This window comes from Leopardus geoffroyi, chromosome E3, assembly GCF_018350155.1.
Source record: "Leopardus geoffroyi isolate Oge1 chromosome E3, O.geoffroyi_Oge1_pat1.0, whole genome shotgun sequence".
In the NCBI taxonomy this organism is placed as follows: Eukaryota; Metazoa; Chordata; class Mammalia; order Carnivora; family Felidae; genus Leopardus; species Leopardus geoffroyi.
Window position 1 is genome coordinate 14949616 of NC_059340.1, and position 20237 is coordinate 14969852.

The 20237-nt window shown below is 37.5% G+C and overlaps 1 protein-coding gene and 1 non-coding gene across 4 annotated transcripts in view; one reads left to right on the forward strand and one right to left on the reverse strand.

Annotated features, from left to right (window-relative positions):
- The window catches only part of CALN1 (calneuron 1), a 539412-nt gene that overhangs the window by 459819 nt on the left and 59356 nt on the right, over nt 1-20237 (reverse strand). The gene's annotated exons all lie outside the window — the stretch shown is intronic.
- Nucleotides 11041-11143, forward strand: LOC123589837. The gene has a single exon (XR_006708484.1). It is a non-coding gene; the product is annotated as a U6 spliceosomal RNA (small nuclear RNA).

A 20237-nucleotide genomic window follows, 5' to 3' on the forward strand; every position in this document is an offset into this window, starting at 1 on the left:
ACAGGGGATGCGTACTGAGTACATAGCACCAGTGGATTGTGTTCAGGGCCCCATGAGTCTGAAACAATTGGAGAAAAAGCTCTTGGCAGGCTGCCAGCCCCAGAACACTGCCTAGATGGCAGACTGAAACCCACCACAAGTCTTTCTGTGAAAAAGGCCTATTTACTTTTCCTGAAGCTTCAGCTTGAGGGGCAGGCTTCAGGCCTACCATGTGTCTAAAGGCTACAGGAACGCTCTCAGAAAACATGGGCTAGGGATTCCATCTTTGTACTCTCCCTTTGGTCTCACTACAGCTTGCCAGTAGGTCCCAGAAAGGAACTCTTACACTTATCTGGAGACTTGATCTTTGCAATAGTCACCAAAAGGACACCAAAAGGATCAGGTGGTCTGGAGGACAACAAGGTTTACAATTGTGACCCCGTAGGACTGCATGCATACCTTATGCATACCTTAAAGGCTGCTGTCTGAGGGTCTAACTTTCAACTAGTCTGAAACTAGGTGCTGATACCCTTCCCTCTGGATCACTCACAGGTCTTGGCATATCCTCAACAACTGGGTCCCATCAAGGATGAGTTAGGCTGTTTAGAACATCACAAAGGTCTGAGAGACAACCAAGAGCTAGGGCAAGGTTAAATGATAAGGTTCATCTCCTACAAACAAGCAATACATATGTACATACACAGAGAGTAAAACAAAATGAGGAAACAGGAATATATTTCAGATGAAAGAATGACATAAACCCTTATATGAAAAACTTAGTGAAATAGATAAAGATAAAGATAAAGAGGTTAAAGTCATGGTCATAAAGGTGCTCATCAAACTTGGAAGAAGAGTGGATTAACAGAGTGAAGACTTCAACAAAGAAAGAAAATATAAGAAAGTACCAAACAGAAGTCACAGAGCTGAAGAATGCAATAACTGAACTGAAAAATATGTTAGAGGGGTTCAATAACATATTAGATGAAACAGAAGAAAGAATCAGTGATCTGGAAGACAGGTTAATGAAACTCACCCAAAAGGAGTAACAACAAAGTAATTTTTTTTATTTTTTATTTTTTACCATTAACACTTTGTTTATTAAACTTTTGCAAAACAATGTCTATGGCACATGCCTTGAAATGCAACTGCTTATCAGTAAAGTATATGACTGGCTGTTCAGCTTTTCAAGAAAGTGCCCAATTATTTTCCAAAGGTTATAATTATTTACATTACAGTGAGGGGTTTGTATGTCCATCAACTGATGAATGGCTAATGAGAAAGAATGAAATCATGCATTTGCAGCAATGTGGATGAACCAGAAGGTATTGCGCTAAGTGAAATAAGTCAGTCAGAGAAAGACAGATACCATATGTTTTCACTCATATGTGGAACTTGAGAAAATTAACAAAAGACCATGAGGGAAGAGAAGGGGGGAAAAAATAGTTACAAACAGAGAAGGAAGGATGTAAACCGTAAGAGAATCTTAAATACAGAGAATAAACTGAGAATTAATGGGAGGGGATGGAGAGAGGGAAGTGGGTGATGGGCATTGAGGAGGGCACTTGTTGGGATGAGCACTGGGTGCTGTATGTAAGCGATGAACCGCAGGAATCTACGCCCAAGATCAAGAACACGCTGTACACGCTGTACACACTGTACGTTAGCCAATTTGACAATAAACAAAATAATTTATTTAAAGAGGAGATAGCTTAAAGAAACTATAGGACAGCATCAAGCAGAATAACATTTGCATTAAAGGGGTGCTAGAAGTAGAAGAGAGAAAGGGGCGGAAAACGTATTTGAAGAGATAATGGCTGAAAACTTCCCTAACCCGGGGAAGGAAACAGATATCCAGATCCAGGAATCCCAGAGAAGTTTCAGATAAGACGAACCCAAAGAGACCATATCAAGACACATTATAATTAAAACGTAAAAAGTAAAGAGAAAGAGAGAATCTTAAGAGCAGCAGAAGAAAAGATAACTTGTTACAGACAATGGAACCCTCATAAGGCCATTACCAGATTTCTCAGCAGAAACTTTACAGGCAAGAAGTGAGTGGCATGATATATTCAAAATGCTGAAAGGAAAAAAATTCCAACCAAGAATACTCTGCCTGGCAAGGTTATTATTCATAACTGAAGGAGATATAAAGAAATTTCCAGACAAGCAAAAGCTAAAGGAGTTCATCACCATTAAATCAGCCTTCCAAAACATGTTCAGTCTTTCAGCTGAAAAGAAGGGGCACTAATTAGGAACAAGTAAACACATAAAACTAAAAATCCTACTGGTAAAGGTAAATATATAGTAAAGATAATGAATTAATCATTTATAAAGCTAGTATAAAGATTAAAAGACAAAAGTAGTGAAAATAACTACAGCTACAATAATTAGTTAAGGGATACATAAAATAAAATGTTGTAAAATGTGACATCAAAAACATAAGACATGGGGCCTCTGGGTGGCTCAGTTGGTTAAGTGTCCAGCTTCAGCTCAGGTCATGATCTTGTGGTTCACAAGTTCAGTCCCTGCATTGGGCTCTGTGCTGACAGCTCAGAGCCTGGATTCTGCTTCAGACTCTGTGTCTCCCCTCTCTCTGCCCCTCCCCTGCTCATGCTCTGTTTCTCTCTATATATCTCAAAAATAAATAAATATTAAAAAAATTTTTTAAAACATAAAACATTGTGGGAAGGGAGTAAAATGTGGAGTTTTAGAATGTATTCCAACTTGCTTTCAACTTAAAATAGACATACCTACACATTGTTATGTATGAGAAAGCTAAAACCTATAGTAGATATACTAAAAATAATAAGAAAGGAATCTAAACACAATGCTATCAAAAGTCATCAAACCACAAGTGAGGAAAGAAAAACAGATAAGAACAGAGAAGAACTACAAAACAACCAGAAAGCAATGACCAAATGGAAGTAAATACATATCTATCAATAATTACTTTAAATGTAAATGGACTAAATTCTCTAGTCAAAAAACATCGAGTAGATGTATGGGTGAAAGAAACAAGACCCATCTATATGTTACTAATAAGAGACTCACTTCAGATGTAAGGACACACGCAACTAACCAGTGAAGGGATGGAAAAAGATGTTTCATGGAAATGGAAACCAAAAGAAAACTGAGGTAGCTATACTTATATGAAAACCAAATTGACTTTTTGTTTTTAATTTAATGTTTAGTTTTGAGAGAGAGAGAGAGAGAGAGCACAAGTGGGAGAGAGGCAGAGAGAGAGGGAGACACAAAATCTGAAGCAGGCTCTAGGCTCTGAGCTGTCAGCACAGAGCCTGACGCAGGGCTCAAACTCACGGACGGCAAGATAGTGACCAAATGGAAGTCGGACACTTAACTGACTGAGCCACTCAGGCATCTCCCAACTGGACTTTAAAACAAAGACTTTAGTAAAAGACAGAGATGGGCATTACATAATGATAAAGAAATCAATTCAACAAGAAGATACAACGTTTGTAAATATTTCTAGATTCAGTATAGAAGCACCTAACTATATAAAGCAAATATAAATAGGCCTAAAGGGAAGAATTGACAGTAATACAGTAATAGTGGGGAACTTTAATACCCCACTCACACCAATGAATAGATCATCCAGACAAAAATTCAATAAGGAAACATCAGCCAGAAATAACACATGAGACCAGATGGACTTAATAGATATATACAGAGCATTTTATCCAAAAGCATCAGAGTATATATTCTTCTCAAGTGTACATGAAACATTCTTTAGGATAGATCATATGTTAGGCCACAAAACAAGTCTCAGTAAATTTAAGAAGAAGATAAAAATCATATCCAGCATCTTTTCTGACTCCAATGGTGTGACACTAGAAATCAATCACAAGAAGATTGGAAAAATCACACATATGTACAGATTAGACAATATGTTACTGAACAACTACTGGAGAAATGAAGAAATAAAAGGAGAAATAAAAGTATCTTGAGAAAAATGAAAATGGAAATACCTTATACCCAAATCTATTGGGTACAGTAAAAGCAGCTCTAAGAGGAAAGTTTATAGAGGTACAGGCCTGTCTTAAGAAACAAGAAAAATGTCAAATAAACAATTTAACTTTATACCTTAAGGAGCTAGGAGAAGAAGAATAAACAAAGCCCCAAGTTAGTAAAGGGAAAAAATAATCAGAAGAGAAATAAATAAAAGAAAGATTTAAATGACAATATAAAAGATCAATGAAACTACGAGCTAGTTCCTTGAAAAAGATGAACAAAATTGACAAACCTCTCGCTAGATTCACTAAGAAAAGAAGACAGAGGACTCAAAATCACAAATGAAAGAGAAGTAACAAGCAACACCACAGAAATATGAAGGATTAAAAGAGACTACTATGAAAAAGTATATGTATGCCAAAAAATTGAACAACCTAGAAGAAATGAATACATTTCTAGAAACACATCACCTTCCAAGAATGAATCATGAAGAAGTAAAAAGTCTGAGCAGACTGATCACCAGTAAAAACATTGAATCAGTAATCAAAAAACTTCCGACAAGCAGAAGTCTAGGATCAGATGGCTTCACTGGGTGACTTCTACCAAATAATTCAAGATTTAATACCTAGCCCACTCAAACGCTTCCAAAAAATTAAAGAGGAGGGAACTCTTCCAAACACATTTTACAAGGGCAGCATCACCCTGGTACCAAAACCAGACAAGGATAACACACACACACACACACACACACACACACACACACACACTACAGGCCAATATTCCTGATGGGCATAGATGCAAAACTCCTCAACAAAATATTAGCAAACTGAATTCAACAATACATTAAAGGGATCCTTCACCATGATCAAGTGAGATTTATTCCAGTGATGCAAAGATCAGTAAATATGACACACCGCATTAACAAAATGAAATATAAAAACCATGATCATCTAAATAGATGTAGAAAAACATTTGACAAAATTCAACATCTATTCATGATAAAAGTGTCAACAATGTGGGTAGAGATGAAATGTAACTCAACATATTAAAAACCATATATGGCAAGCCCACGGTTGACATACTCTACAGGGAAAAGCTGAAAACTCTTCCTTTAAGATCCGAAACAAGACAAGGATGCCCACTTTCACTATTTTTATTCAACATAGGATTGGAAATCCTAACCAGAGCAATTAGGCGGGAAAAAGAAACAAAAGTGATCCAAATCAGAAAGGAAGAAGTAAAATGGTTATTATTAGCAGAAAACTTGATTTTATATATAGTTTTATATATAGTTCTATTAGAACTAATAGATTCAGTAAAGTTACAGGGTACAAAATCAATATATAGAATTTGTTACATTTCTATACACTAACAACAAATAATCCAAAAGAGTAATTAAGAAAACAATCCCACTTACAACTGCATCAAAAAGAATAAAATACTGGAATAAATTTAACTAAGGGGGTTAAAGACGTGCACACCGGAAACTATGAGGCAATGATGAAAGACACAAATAACTGGAAAAATATGTTACCCTCATGGATTAAAATAATTTAATATTGTTAAAAATGTCTATACTACCCAAAGCAATCTATATATTCAATATAATTATTATCAAAATTCCAAAGGCATTTTCCACAGAAATAGAACAATTCTAAAATTTGTATGGAGCCACACAAGATGCTAAATAGCCAAATTGATCTTGAGAAAAAAGAACAAATATGGAGGCATCATGCTCTCTGATTTCAAACTATATTACAAAGCTTTAGTAATCAAAACAGTAGTATTTGTATCATCATAAAAACAGACACATATCACCGGAACAGAATAGAGAGCCCAGAAATAAACCCACACATATACGGTCAATTAATTTATGACCGAGGAGGCAAGAACACGCAATGGGAAAAGGACAGTCTCTTCAACAAATGGTATTGGGAAAACTAGTTAGCTATATGCAAAAGAAAGAATGCGGACCATTATCTTACACCAAACAAAATATTATCTCAAAATGGATTAAAGACTTGAATGTAAGACCCGAAGCCATAAAATTCTTAGAAGAAAACACGCACGGTAAACTCTTTGACACTGGTTATTGGAAATGATTTTTTGATCTGACTCCAAAGGCAAGGGTAACAAAAGCAAAAATAAACAAATGGCACTACATCTAACTAAAAAGTATCTGAATAGTGAAGGAAACCACCAACAAAATGAAAAGGCAACTTATTGAACAGAAGATATTGGTTTTTATTATTTTTATTTTTAATGTTTACTTATCTGTTTTGAGAGAGAGAGAGAGAGAGAAAGAGAAAGCATGGGGGAGGGCCAGGGAGAGAGGGAGAGAGAATCCCAAGCAGGCTTCATGCTGTCATCACAGAGCCTGATGCAGGGCTCAAAGCCACAAACTGTGAGATCATGACCTGAGTCAAAATCAAGAGTCAGACGCTTAGCCAAGTGAGCCACCCAGGGACCCCAGGAGAAGATATTTTCAAATCACATATCTGATAAGGGGTTAGTATCTAAAATATATAAATAACTCACACAACTTAGGAACAACAGCAACAAATCCCAAACAATTTGTCTGAAAAATAGCCATTTTCCTAAAAAAGACATATGGATGACTGACGGACACATGAAACGATGCTCAACGTCACTAATCATCAGGGAAATGCAAAGAAAAACCACAAGGAGATCTCACCTCACACCTGTCAGAATAGCTCTTACCAAAAAGACAAAAATAACACGTGTTGGCAAGAATGTGGAGAAAGGGGAACCCTCTTGCACTGTTGGTGGGAACGCAACCTAGGGCAGCCACTATGGAAAACAGGGTGGAGGTTCCTCAAAAAATTAAAAATAGAACTACCCGGGGCGCCTGGGTGGCGCAGTCGGTTGAGCGTCCGACTTCAGCCAAGTCACGATCTCGCGGTCCGTGAGTTCGAGCCCCGCATCGGGCTCTGGGCTGATGGCTCAGAGCCTGGAGCCTGTTTCCGATTCTGTGTCTCCCTCTCTCTCTGCCCCTCCCCCGTTCATGCTCTGTCTCTCTCTGTCCCAAAAATAAATAAACGTTGAAAAAAAAAAAAATAGAACTACCCTATGGCCCAGCAATTCCACTTCTGGTATTCATCTGAAGAAAATGAATACACTAATTTGAAAAGATATATGCATCCCTATGTTCATTGCAAAATAATTTACAACAGCTAAGATATGAAAGCAACCTAAGTGTCCGCTGATAGATCAATGGATAAAGAAGATGTGGTATATTACACAATGGAATACTACTCAGCCATACAAAAGGGTGAAATGTTACCGTTTGCAACAACATGGATGGCCCTTGAGGGTATTCTGCTAAGCGAAATAAGTCAGACAGAGAAAGATATATGATGTATGACTTCACTTATATTTAGAACCTAAAACAAAACAAGTGAACAGCAAAACAAAATGCAGATACAGAGAACAGATTAGTGGTGGCCAGAGTGGAGCGGGATTTAGGGATAGGTGAAATGGGGATCAAGAGATACAAACTTCCAGTTGTAAAATTAATAAGCCATGGGTGTCATGCACAGCATGGTGACTGTGGTCAATAATATTGTATTGCATAGTTGAATGTTGTTAAGAGAGTAAATCCTTGTAACTTTGGGTGGTGACAGATGGTAACCAGACTTAGGGCGGTCATTTCACTATGTAGACAAATGTCAAATGACTATGTTGGACACCTGAAACCAATATAATGTTCTATGCCAATTATCCTTCAATTAAAAAAAAAAAAAAAAAAAAGATGGGCGCCTGGGTGGCGCAGTCGGTTAGGCGTCCGACTTCAGCCAGGTCACGATCTCGCGGTCCGTGAGTTCGAGCCCCACGTTGGGCTCTGTGCTGACAGCTCAGAGCCTGGAACCTGCTTCAGATTCTGTGTCTCCCTCTCTCTTTACCCCTCCCCCACTCACACTCTGTCTTTCTCTCTCTCTCAAAATAAATAAACATTTATAGAAATAAAAAATAAATAGAATTTTAAAAAAAGAAAAGAAAGCTCACAATTTAAATACCAAACAAAACGGAATTCAAGATGAAAATGGTTAAACAGGACAAGGAGAGTCACTTAGTAATGACAGAGTATAATCCACAGTGAAAATATTTGTAATGTACTATTATACAACAAATAACCTAAGACCAAATCATGAAAAACTCTCAGGAACAGTATGGGAATTCACTTAAGTGGGAAGTTATAAAAATACATACCAGAATCAATAGCTTTCTTATATACAATAATAATAAGGCATAAAATATGGTAAAAGCGAAATAAAGTTCTATTCACAATAGCAACCAAAAATTAATCTATGTGGAGAAAAACTTTAAATTCTACTGAGAGACATAGAAGGACACATGAATAAAATGAATTCTTGACTAGAGAAATATACTTTATTTTATTTCATTTTATTTTATTTTATTTTATTATTTTAGAGAGAGAGAGTGGGAAAGTGGGGCACAGAGAGAGAGAGAGAGAGAGAGAGAGAGAGAATCTTAAGCAGGCTCCACACTCAGTGCAGAGCCCAACATGGGGCTCGATCCCACGACCCTGGGATCATGACCTGAGCCAAAATCAAGAGTCAGACGCTCAACTGACTGAGCCCCCCATGCATCTCTAGAGAAGTATACCTTATTATTAGATAAGTAAAACTATTGTAAAGATGTCAGATCTCCCTAAATTCATTTCAAAATTCCAGGCAATCAGAATCAAAATCCCAATGGGATTTATACTGGAATCGGATCGACTGATTCTAAAGTTCGTCTGTAAGATTCAGTATTTACAAAGAGGCCAAATAATTAATGTCGAAGAACTAACTCTACCTGATATTGAAATATCCTATAGATCTATAGTGATTAAAACTTCCTCATTCCAATTCAGGAGATGAATTAAAATGAATACTTCTGGTTTATTATCTGCCTTTATATCTTCCTCTGAAAGGGAAGCTCCATGAGGAGAGGAGTTTTGTCTCCTTTTTATACTGATATAGCTCACTTGATTAGAAAGTGCCTGGCACATAAGTATTTGTTGGATAAATGGATAAACAAAGCAACGGAATTGAATTCTTAGTACAGAGTAGACACGCAGAGACTTAGGGATTTGGATACTGTGTAAAGTGGCATTTCAAATTAAAATGGAAATAATCAGTCAAAGTGTTATTTGGAAAAGAGTCAAACCAAACTCTTCATTCCATATAGTTAAAGAGATTTCAAGTGTATCAAAGATGTAAGTGTAACAAATAAAGCCATAATACTATGAGAAAAATAGAGACTAATATTATAATCTTCAGGTGAGAGAATCCTTTTAAAGCACAAAACAAAAGCCAGACACCACGAAGACAAAGATTTATAAAGTTGATTCCATTAAAGAAAAAGGTAAAAACAGTAACAGCAACATCAAAAATGTGTACAAAACCAACAACCACAACACATATAACCCAATTAACACGTAAACAAAAACCTGGAATAATTATTTACAACATAGATAGTCAAAGGATTATTTTGTCAGCATATAAAAAACTCCTCTAAATCAATGATAAAAAGATAAAAATAATGGCAAAGTGCATAAAGTGAGAAATATATTCATAAAAGTATGTTTAAAATCACTAATAAAGAAATATAACTTGGGGAGCCTGGGTGGCTCAGTCGGTTAAGCGTCCGACTTCAGCTCAGGTCATGATCTCACAGTTCCGTGGGTTCGAGCCCCACATCGGGCTCTGTTCTGACAGCTCAGAGCCTGGAGCCTGTTTCAGATTCTGTGTCTCCCTCTCTCTCTCTGCCCCTACCCTGTTCATGCTCTATCTCTGTCTCAAAAATAAAAAATAAACAGTAAAAAAAAAAAAAAAATTAAAAAAAAAAAAGAAATATAACTTAATGCAAAGATGTCAGGTTATTCTTCTATCTGACTGACAAGAGTTTAAAACATACATAAAATCCAATGTGAGTGAGGATATAGAAAAATATTCCCTCTTAGTAAATGCTGGTGAGATTGCAAGTTGTACGTTTCAAAAAGGTAATTGGACAATGTGTATCAAAGTGTATATGCACATGGGCAACAATTCCAGTTTTAAGCATTTATCCTAAAACCATAATCAGTCAGCCAATTGAACAAAGATGTTTATAGGTATATGGAGTATTTTGTTGTTCCTATTAATGAAAAATCAGAGGCGAAGCAAATGCCCATCAATAAACAACTAAATGATTAAAGTACGGTACGGTCACATAGTTAATACCACTAATTGACATGGAAATATACCTATGACGTATTGTTCAGTGCATAAATCAAGTTAGAAAACAGTATTCGAAGTTAGGTACATCTAAATTGCATGTCTATGACCCAGCAATTTCTCTCTTAGGTATATAACCAATAAGACAGCATTCATGTGCTCGCAAGAGACGTGCACTAGCATATTTATAGCCGCACTGTTCATAATAGCCCCAAACTGGAAACCACCCAAATGCCTATCAACAATAAAGTGGATAAATAAATTATGACACAGTCACGTAATGGAGAGACAGCTCAACAATGGTGAATGAACCCCCTAAAGTCATATAGATGAGCCTCACAAATATAATGCTGATTGAAAGAAGACAGATAAAGCAGAATACATGCTTCATGATGACATTTGAATAAAATTTAAAATCTGGCAAAAGTAACCTATGTCATTAGAAGTCAAGACAGTAGTTATCCTTGGGTTGGTGCGGAGTGGGTGGTGACGGGCAGTGGGTACAAAGCCTTCTGCCAGGCTGGCAATATTCTGTTAACTGAGCGCCGGTTACCTGGGTATGCACACTTTGTGGTCATCGGTACACTTAGGAGCTGTATACTTTTCTGCGTACACACGCACATACAAACACACACACAAAATGGTTTGCACAGACAGGAAGATGTCAGGAAGTAGCCTGACAAAAATGTCAGCAGTGTTTTAATCTGGAGAGGGGATTTAGCGTGACTTTGGCTTCCTTCAGTATATTTGTCTATATCAGTAGATACAATTATATACAGGAAAATACAATTTAATTGAAGGAATAGAAATAAATATACTGAACATTCAGCTCAAAAATTTAGAACAGCGCTCACTTAGGCAGCAAATGTACTAAGATTGGAACAATGCAGAGAAGATTAGCATGGCCCCTGGGCCACGATGACACATAAATTTGTGAAGTATTCCATAAAAAAAGAAAAAAAAAGAACAATAAAGAAAATGAGAACATGGGACGAATGAAGTGATAAAGAGCCAGAAAACACTCAGATACTATGGAGGCTGACTGAGAGCGATCAATATGCTTCCTCCCAAATGACCGTTAATGAACTTAACAAATTTACACAAATAGACAATGTGGGAAATAGCACTTTAACCATGAGCCAAAGAACTGGGGGAATTTCTGCTGATTTCACCATCACAGAGAATGATTTAAAAACCCATTTGGGGGGTGCCTGAGCAGCTCAGTCGGTTAAGGACCTGACTCTTGATTTTGGCTTGGGTCATGATCTCACACTTTGTGAGATCAAGCCCCGCATTGCTGTGGAGCCTGCTTAAAATAAATAAATAAATGGGGCGCCTGGGTGGCTCAGTCGGTTAAGCGCCCGACTTCAGCTCAGGTCACGATCTCGCGGTCTGTGAGTTCGAGCCCCGCGTCGGGCTCTGGGCTGATGGCTCAGAGCCTGGAGCCTGCTTCCCATTCTGTGTCTCCCTCTCTCTCTGCCCCTCCCCCATTCATGCTCTGTCTCTCTCTGTCTCAAAAATAAATAAACGTTAAAAAAAATTTTTTTTATAAATAAATAAATAAATGCCCATTTTAAAAGTAAGCTTATTGATGTGTAATTAACATATAATAAACTGCATATAAAGTATTCAATTTAGTAAGTTTTTATTTTTATTTTTTAGTAAGTTTTTAATACATATACACACCCATGAAGCCATTGCCTCCAAAAGTTTCCTCATATCTCTTCCTTCCACTTCCTTTATCCTCTCCCCTCACCTGTAAGAAACGTGATAGTTCCCTTTTCTAGAGCTTTATAGAAATAGAAGTGTAGAGGGTACCTGGTTGTCTCAGTTGGTGAAGTGGCCAACTCCTGACCTCAGTTCAGGTCATGATCTCATGGTCCATGAGACTGAGCCCCACGTCGGGCTCCATGCTGACAGTGAGGAGCCTGCTTGAGATTCTCCCTCCCTCTCTCTCTCTCTCAAAATAAATAAATAAACATTTTTTTAAAAAAAGAGAAAAAGAAACAAAATTGTAGTATATGCATTTTTGTAGTCTGGTTTCATTATTCCAGCATAATATTTTGAAATGCACCCCTAATTTTGTATGTAACAAAATTTTGTTGAATCATAGTTCATTGGATGAATACACCATAATTTATTTACTCACCAGTTGATGGGTATTTAGGTTCCTTCCAGGTTTTGATTATTATGAATAAAATGAGCAACGAGCAATTTGGGGTCATGTTTGAGTCTTTATTTTTTTTTATTTTTTATTTTTTTATTTTTTTTTCAACATTTATTTATTTTTGGGACAGAGAGAGACAGAGCATGAACGGGGGAGGGGCAGAGAGAGAGGGAGACACAGAATCAGAAACAGGCTCCAGGCTCCGAGCCATCAGCCCAGAGCCTGACGCGGGGCTCGAACTCACGGACCGCGAGATCGTGACCTGGCTGAAGTCGGACGCTTAACCGACTGCGCCACCCAGGCGCCCCATGTTTGAGTCTTTATATGAACATATGCTTTCCTTTATTTTGGTTACATGCCTAGAGGTGGAATGGAAGGTCGTATGACAGATATATTTAGAATGGATTAAATTAATGTATTACCATGTATGTTTAACTTTTTTAAAAAACTTCCAAATTATTATTCAAAGTGATGGTACCATTTTGCATTCCCACCAGCAGTGTATGAGCCTTCCAGTGGCCCTACTCTCTTGCCATCACTGGGTATAGTTAGTCATTTTAGTTGTAGACATTTTCATAAGTATGTGATGGCATCTCACTGTATTTGTTTTCTTTTTATTTTAGAGAGAGAAAGCACGTGCACATGAGCAGGGGAGGAGCAGAGGGAGAGGAAGAGAGAGAATCCCAAGCAGGCTCCATGCTCAGCATGGGGCGCAGTGTGGGACTCAACCTCATGATCATGACCTGAGCTGAAATCAAGAGTCAGACACCCACCTGACTGAGTCACCCAAGCACCCCTATGACGGCATCTCTTTACAGTTTTGATTTGCATCTCCCTAATGATTAATGATGTTGAATATCTTCTCAGGTGTTTATATCTTTATATCTTTATATAAGCTTTATATCTTTATATAAGATATAAGCTTTATGTCTTCTTTGGCAAATTATCTGTTCATATAATTTACCCACTTTTATATTGAGGGTTTTTTAAATTGAATTTAGAGGGCTCTTTATATGTTTTGAATACAAGTCCTTTATGAGATATATGATTTGCAAATATTGCCACTCAGCGTGTGGCTTGTCTCCCACCCCCTCCCCCTGCCCCATGGCTTGTCTTTTCCTTCTCTTAACAGTATCTTTTAAAAAGAAAGTTCTTGGGGCGCCTGGGTGGCGCAGTCGGTTAAGCATCCGACTTCAGCCAGGTCACGATCTCGCGGTCCGTGAGTTCGAGCCCCGCGTCGGGCTCTGGGCTGATGGCTCGGAGCCTGGAGCCTGTTTCCGATTCTGTGTCTCCCTCTCTCTCTGCCCCTCCCCCGTTCATGCTCTATCTCTCTCTGTCCCAAAAATAAATAAACGTTGAAAAAAAAAATTTTTTTTTAAATAAAAAGAAAGTTCTTAATTTTGATGAAGTCTGGTTTCTTGATTTGTTCTTTTAGGAATCATACTTTTGGGATCATATTTGCCTAACCCAAGGTCACAAAAGTTTTCTCCCAGAAGTTTTGTAATTTTACGCTTTACATTTGGGTCTAAGATGCATTATGAATTAAGTTTTGAATATGGTGATATGGACAGATTGAAGCATGTGTATGTAGAGTGGATGTATATTGAAATATGGTCTATATTTGTACGTGCTACCTATGGATATCCAGCATTTGCACCAGTGTTATTGACAAAACTATGCTTTCTCCATTAAATTGCCTTTGCACTTTTGCCAAAAAGTCAATGGACCATGCTTCCACTTCAGGGTAAGGTGAAGTAAGCCTATTAAACCCATATATATCCCACTGAGTGTAGCCTAAAAACAGGACGGAATGTATGCCGCAGCTATCCGAGGACTCTGAAAATAACTACTAACAGGCAGATTGGGGAAAAACATGAGAATTCAAAAGACCACCCACTGGTGATGAGTTTATCATTACTTTCTTCTGGTATTTTCAGGTCTGAATGTAGTGAAACCTGAAACCGGAAAGTGAGAATTAGCACAACAGAGAAGACTCCAGGAGATGCCTCAAATTCTGACTTACTGTATGCGTAAGTGGTTTCCTAAAAGAGAGAATATGAAATTCACAATCGTTCTTTCTTTTTCTCTTTTCTCTCTATCATCTTGTATCTCAGCCCCCAAACAATCCATGGAAGCCAAAGCAGGAGGGGCAATGAGAGCCAGTAAGAGCCTACCACTTTGAGGAAATAGCGTACAAGACAACTATAATATAAAAGTAGAAAATAAAAGGACTTATGTTGGCGGTAAGGTCTCTACATTTTACTTGAAGTGAGAAAATAGCAAGTGATATCAGCAAAACTGACGGAGTGGGGAACTCTAAAATTCTGTTACTCCATAAAAGTAATTTTTTTAACTGGAAAAAAAAAAAGTCAGAATTAACTTGTTTGGATGTCCGGAAATTAGCCAAAATTTTGTGGAAACTATAGACCAATATCCCTCATCAACGTAAATGCAAAATTCCTTTTTAAAAAATCAGCAAATCAAATCCTGCAAAACTGAAAGGACAATGCAACGTAACCACGTGCTATTTATTTCAGGAAGGCAAGTCTGCCTATAATATTCAAAAACAATCAGTGTAATCCACCATATGAAAAGCCCAAAGGAAAAATAAACAATAAATGGTCTCATAAATAGATGCAGAAAAAAAACACGTGACAAAATTCAACCTCCATCCATATTTTTTTTAATTTTTTTTTTCAACGTTTATTTATTTTTGGGACAGAGAGACACAGAGCATGAACGGGGGAGGGGCAGAGAGAGAGGGAGACACAGAATCGGAAACAGGCTCCAGGCTCTGAGCCATCAGCCCAGAGCCTGACTCCGGGCTCGAACTCCCGGACCGCGAGATCGTGACCTGGCTGAAGTCGGACGCTTAACCGACTGTGCCACCCAGGCGCCCCTCCATCCATATTTAAAAATTCTTAACAAACTAGGAATATAAGAGAACTTCTTCAACCTGATAAGGGGCATCTACAAAAAAGCTAAATCTAACACACTGAATGGTGAAAGACTCAAGGCTTTCCCCCTAAGATCAAGAACAAGGCAACACTTTTACTATTTCTCATTATACTGTCCTGACTTTCCCCAAATGCTGACTCTGACCTTGAACAAAACTTAAGCTTTCCTCATGTCAGGGTGACCTTCCAGCTTCCTAAGAAATAAGCTTATGTAGTGCCTGCTACTCCTCTGAAAAGGAGTTTCTAGTAACCTAGAAAGCAATGTGCTTCCTCATCACGTTTTATAAACTGAGCTGCAACCGCAGAGAGCTGAGTTTCTTACCTCTCGATTTTGAAGTCTCCCTGTTTGCAGTTTGTTTCTCACTCAACAAAATATTCACAAGTAAAACCCTCTGGATTTTCTTTTGACAATGTCATTAGATTTTCTTCATTGGTAAGTATGGTAAACAAAGTTCTAAGATGGCTCCCATGACTTTCCTCTTCCCAGTATCCATGCTTTTGTGTAATCCTTTCCCCCGTAGCAAAGGAAGAACTGTAACTAAGAATATGACAAAGGTGAAGGGATAAATTTCAAAGTTGCAAAAGAAACTAAAATATTGAATAATCTGACTTGTAGGTTAACCAAAAGGCAGATTATCCTGTCTGGGCCTGAACTAATTAAGTGATCCCTTTAAAAGATCTATAGGTCAGAGACTCAAAGTAGTAAAGTCTCTCTCTCCCTCTCTCTATCTCTCTCTCCTTCCAGTCCCTTCTCTCTCTGTCACTGGCTTTAAAAGAACAAGCTGCCATGAATTCTATAGCTTCAAGGAAATTAATTTTGCCAACAACTTAAAGGAGCTTGGAAGCAGATCCTTCCCTAGCCAAGCCTGCATTATGACAATGAAGTCCACTGAACATTTTGATTTTAGCTTTTTGAGACCCTGAAAAGAGAACCCAGGTACACCTAACCAGACTCTTGACCTACAGAAACTTAGAGACAATAAATAGGTGTTTTAAGACACTAACTGTGTAGTAATTTGTTATCCAGCAATAACAAATTAATACAACAGCTATGTTATCTGTAAATATAGACAGTTTTACTTTTTCCTTTTCAATCTGGATGCCTTTATTTATTTTTCTTATCTAATTACACAGGCTAGAACCTTAGTACAATGTTACATAGAAATGGAAAAAATGGGTATAGTTTTCTCATTCTTGATTTTAGGGGTAAAGCATTTGATCTTTTACCATTATGATGAGGGTAGCTATAAGCTTTTTGTAGATGCTTGAATCAGGTTGAGGAAGTTTCCTTCTATTCTTAGTTTGTGAAAGTCTTTTTTTTTTTTTAATCAGGAATAGATGTTGGGATGACTATATGATTTTTTTCTTTTAGTCTGTTATAGTGAATTATGTTGTTTGATTTTAGAATGTCAAGCCACCTTTACATTGTTGACATAAACCCCACGTGGTTGTGGTGTATTATTTTTATATAATGCTGGATTTGATTTGTCAAAATTTTATAAAGAATTTTTGCATCTATGTTCTTGAAGTATATTGTTTTGCAGATTTTTTTGTAATGCTTTTGTCTGTTTGTAAAAAATCAGAATAATGCCGGCTGAGTTAGGAAGTATTTTCTGCTTTTCAGTTTTTTGTATGAGTTTATGCAGAACTGATATCATTTCCTTAGCAAAATTTGTTCAGTAGAATTCACCAATGAAATGATCTGTCTCTGGAGTGTTTTTGTGGGAAGATTTTAAAGTACAAACATTTTTTTTTTTTTTTTTTTTTTTACTGAAATAAGACTATTCAGGTCATATATTTATTTTTGACTGGGCTTTGGTGATTTGTGTCTTTTTTTTTAATTTTTTTTTTTTAACGTTTATTTTTGACACAGAGAGAGACAGAGCATGAACGGGGGAGGGTCAGAGAGAGGGAGACACAGAATTGAAACAGGCTCCAGGCTCTGAGCTGTCAGCACAGAGCCCGACGTGGGGCTCGAACTCACCGACCGCGAGATCATGACCTGAGCTGAAGTCGGCCGCTTAACCGACTGAGCCACCCAGGCGCCCCTGGTGATTTGTGTCTTTTAAGAAATAAGTCCATCTCGTCTATACTGTCCAATTTACTGACATAAAATTATTCACAATATTCTATTTTTGTTCTTTTAATCTGTAGAATCTGTAGTGACGTTCTCTCTCTCATCACTGATATTGGTAATTTATGACTTCACCTTTTTTTTCTCGATCAATCTAGCTGGAAGTTTATTGATTGTATTGATCTTCTCAAAGAACCAGCTTTTGGTTTCATCAATTGTATCTATTGTTTTTCTATTTTATTGAATTTTTTTCTGATCTTCATTCTTTTCTTCCTTGCTTTGGATTTACTTTCTATTCTTTTTCTAATTTCTTTTTTTTTTTTTAATTTTTTTTTCAACGTTTATTTATTTTTGGGACAGAGAGACACCGAGCATGAACGGGGGAGGGTCAGAGAGAGAGGGAGACACAGAATCGGAAACAGGCTCCAGGCTCTGAGCCATCAGCCCAGAGCCCGACGCGGGGCTCGAACTCACGGACCGCGAGATCGTGACCTGGCTGAAGTCGGACGCTTAACCGACTGCGCCACCCAGGCGCCCTTCTTTTTCTAATTTCTTAATGTGGAAAGTTAGATTACTGGTTTGAGATCTTTCTTCTTTTCTGATGTGGATATTTAGCTGTATACGTTTCCCTTCAAGTAATACTTACCTACATCCCACACATTTTCATATGATGCATTTATATTTTCATTCAGTTCAACATACTTTCCAATTTATCTTTTGAGTTCTTTGACTCATATGCTATGTATGAGGGGGCTTTCCCAAATATCTGCCTGTTATTGATTTCTAACTTGATTTCGTTGTGATTCATGAACATATCTTGTAGGACTTGAATTCTTTTAATTTATTTATTTACAGTTCATAATATGGTCTATTTTGGTAAATGTTCCATACCCACATAAAAAAGAATGTGCATTCTGCTGCCGTTGGAAGGAATATTCTATAAATTCTAATTATGTCAAATTGAACGATAGTGTTATTCAAGTCAAGTTTGTTCAAAATCTCCAACTATAATTTTGGATATGTCTATTTCTTCTTGAAATCCTAACCATTTTTACTGCCTGCGTTTTGACGCTCTGCTGGGTCTGAGTTCCTGCTCTCTGAACTGAGGTCCAGAAACTCCTCAGGCAGTAAGTTGGGGCAATCATAGGGCTCACTTTGCTTCCTGTTTCTCAGGTTCCTCCATTTATCTCTTATTGTGTTACTGTGAAAAGCATTGTTTCATGTATTTTCTAGTTTCTGTTGTTATTATTGTATCAGGTGGGAAAGTAAATCCAATTCATGTTATTGTTTTTTGACCAGAAGCAGAAACCCCATTTTTAAATTAAATATGTTCACCTCTTGTAGTTGAACAGTACAAGCAATTTCAGAGAATGTTGGGCAGGTTTTGAGTCAGACCTACTATCTACCTCTGACTCCAGGGAAAGCCAGTTCCAGACTGAAGAGAAGCTGAGACAACTAATAATTTGGTTCCTCTTCAAAATGGTTTTCTTTCAGTATTGGTCAATGTTTAATGAGAATTTGGGGGCTTACATTTCCATTTTAGAAATAACTCTCTATTTTCAAAATAAGGTATTTCTTATACGGGACAAAACATTATAACATTTTCCCTTGTGAATTAGTACTAATTTGTGAGTTTTGCCCTCTCACAGAGTTGGCTGGAATGAATACCTCTCTAAAAAAACAGAAACAATTTACAAGAAATTGTGATAGAAGTCTTGTTGGAAATACATTTGAAAACTAAAATTTCCCACTTTCTGGTCTGGATAGACTCTATTAAGACTCATGATCTGTTTCCCATTGTCTCTTGCAGTTAGATTGGTGCCAGAACGAGTTTAGCCAGTGTGTGCTAAAATGATTTATACCACTTCCAGATAAAAACAATTAAAAGCTGGTGTGTTTCCTTTTTTTCCTCCTCCCTTGCTATGTGCCTCTGGAGGCCGTGTTCCCCACGGCATAGCTCCCAGGTGGGACAGCAGGTCTCCATCTGTATCAGCCTTCTTGGGAGAGACACATACACTTTATTTATTTATTTATTTATTTATTTATTTATTTTAATTTTTTTTTTAACGTTTATTTATTTTTGAGACAGAGAGATACAGAGCATGAAGTGGGGAGGGACAGAGAGAGAGGGAGACACAGAATCGGACGCAGGCTTCAGGCTCTGAGCCGTCAGCCCAGAGCCCGACGCGGGGCTCGAACTCACGGACCGCGAGATCGTGACCTGAGCTGAAGTCGGACGCTTAACCGACTGAGCCACCCAGGCGCCCCTACACTTTATTAATCCACCAAGATTTTAGGTTACTATGACAAAGTCTACCCTAATGAATAGAGTTTATTCTTATTTTCTCTGACAATAAGGTAGGTTTTAAAGGATACATTAAGGAGTTTGACTTTAGATAAGGTGCATTCAATCGAATACAACTTAGTATCTCATGTAATACAACAATTACACCAGTGAAACGACTCAACCTATGTAAATAGCACTACTCCATTCATCATGTTCCTTCAGAATTCTGACTGCCAACTCTAGGTGACTCTCAGGTTTTTTCTGGTCATGGTATTAATGACACAGACCAAGTTTCCCTTTGCAACATGTGCAAACACATTCGCAAAAATATCCAACAGGACTAGGGCACTACCAATGAAGAGCGTTCTTGACACTATTTGAAGGTATTCTTATTACAATGATAGCAGGACCGATCGATATTTTACCAGTTACGTAAGGTGTGCATAGAAATCTAAATTAACCACTGTCACAATTCTCATTTATTCTAGAAACATATTAGCACGCCATAAAGAGATGGCTATACAGTTTTTATCTATATATACCATGATTAGATCTATCTACA